The following is a 2392-nucleotide window of genomic DNA, read 5'->3' as shown; positions in this document are numbered from 1 at the left end:
AATAAACTGACCATACTAAACTTCTTGGACTGGTTTCAAAGTTTGAGAATTTTCCTCAAAGTTGAGAAGTTAACTTATATCCTTGATGAGCCTCTTCCCACAAGTCTTGATGCCGATGCAACTGCAGACCAATTGTTCGTCCATCATAAACATAAAGATGATTTTGTACTTAAAAGTTACATCATGTTAGCCGCTATGACTCCTGAACTACAGAAAGAGCATGAGCATTTGGATGCTTATGATATTATCTATCATCTTCATTAGCTGTTTGATGAACAAGATAGATCCAAATAATTCTAGGTCTCGAAGCTTCTCTTTTGCTGAAAGATACAGGAGGGTTCATTTGTAATACAATTTATACTAAAGATAAACGACTACATAGAGCATTTAGCATCACTCAGTTTTATGATAGATTATGAGTTAAGTATTGACTTAATTCTATATAGTTTATCGAAAAGTCATTCATAATTTATGATGGACTATCGGATGAATAATTTAGAATCGGCCATCCCCGAGATGATTAATATACTCAAGACTATAAAGCCTTCTGATCCTGTTCGAACACTGAATCGATGGACGCTGGGCAAGTGGCGCTATCTGAATCAATGACATGGCTCTCTATCCGGCCGTATGGAGATCCGGTGAACCTGCAAAGAAGTCGGGCCGGGAAGGGGTTCCTGGCGACGACCCTCCGACGCTCAAGTCAGGCAAGAGGAAACTAAGGAAGTGGCTTCGAAGATCCAATATTGCGTACCTCCGGCGAAGTGTGAGGATCCTTATATAGAGCTGTGAGGAGGCTTATGCACACATACCAAGGCATACACGTGTCCTATCACCATACGTCAGTATGTGCTCGCCAGAGGAGCTTGCCTGACACCATACCGCTACAGTCCGAGCATATCTCTGATGGGACGGCAGAACCTTCTGTCGTAAGGTTCAGCGTATGACTTGGTCGCTGGACATGCCTGTTGTCAGAAGATGTTTCCCGATGTTGTCAGAAGGTGTTTCCCAATCTTTCCCTTGTCCTTTTGTCTCTTCTGTTCCCGCGCCGAGCGTCCGGTCGCTCGGCAGTCCCATCACGCCCGACCGGATTTAGGAACAGATCCGCTCGGGAGATTCTTTGCTTCCGCTTAGTCCCCGTTCGGCCGGTCGGCCCCCCCTTTTCTGGTCGGTCGTTTGACCTTTTACCTCCACGTGGCGTTGACTTCCCTCAAAAGGGGTCCCCCGTTCTTCCTGCAGGATCACCTTCTGTTAAAGGTGAATAGAAAATTGTGATGTTAGTAGATTCCTCCAAGAAATATTCTAAGAGGAAGCTAAAATATCAGGCTAAGGGGAAGAGTAAAAAGTTCAAGACAGTATAACTAGTACAAAAGGGCCCATACTATCATTGTGACAAGATGGAACACTGGCGAAGAAACTGCAAGATTTATCTTGAGTCTGTGAAGAAGAATAAGACATCCGATACCCCATACTCTTTAGGTATTTTCATTATTGATTGTCATGTTATTTCTTCAGACACTTGGATATTAGATACTTGGTGTGACTCACATATATGTAGTGACATACAGGGGCTAAGGAATAACAGAAGACTCGTTAAGGGAGAAGCAAGTCTACGAGTTGGGAATGGAGCAAAGGTTGCTACAGTCGCCATCAAAACATACTTATTAAAGCTTCCTAGTGGACTTGTTTTAAAACTATATAATTGTTATTTTGTTCCTGCATTAATAAATAACATTGTTTCTATTTCTTGCTTAAATAGAAAAGGTTTCAATTTAATTTTTAGTAACAATTGTTATTATATAACTTTGAATGACGTTTTTTATGATACTAGAACTTTATATAATGACATCTACGTGTTAGATATATCTGGTGACATATTCAATATCGAAACGAGCAATAAACATGCTCGAATAGATAATCAATTAACCTCTTACTCATGGCATTGTCGCCTTAACCATATAAGCAAGAAACACATGTCCGAATTGCAAAAGATTGCAGTTCTTGAAACATTTGAATTATATACATTTGATACATGCGATTCATGTTTAAAAAGTAAGATGACAAAGTAGCCTTTTTCTTGAAAGGGTGAACGAGTTGATGAGTTACTTGGGCTCATACATACCAATGTATGTGGACCAATATCAACTCACACACTAGGAGGTTATAGCTACTTCATTACTTTCATTGATGATCACTCTCATTATGGGTATGTGTATCTAATGAAACACAAGTCTGAAGCCTTTGAAAAGTTTAGAAAATTTAGAAATGAAGTAGAGAAACAAGTTAGTAAAGTATTATGATACTTCAATCCAATCGAGATGGTGAATATTTAAGCCAAGAGTTTCAAGATTATCTAAGGAACAATGATATATTGTCTTAATGGACTTCACCT

Source organism: Zingiber officinale, chromosome 5B (assembly GCF_018446385.1).
Source record: "Zingiber officinale cultivar Zhangliang chromosome 5B, Zo_v1.1, whole genome shotgun sequence".
In the NCBI taxonomy this organism is placed as follows: Eukaryota; Viridiplantae; Streptophyta; class Magnoliopsida; order Zingiberales; family Zingiberaceae; genus Zingiber; species Zingiber officinale.
Note: the sequence above shows the minus strand (reverse complement) of the source record.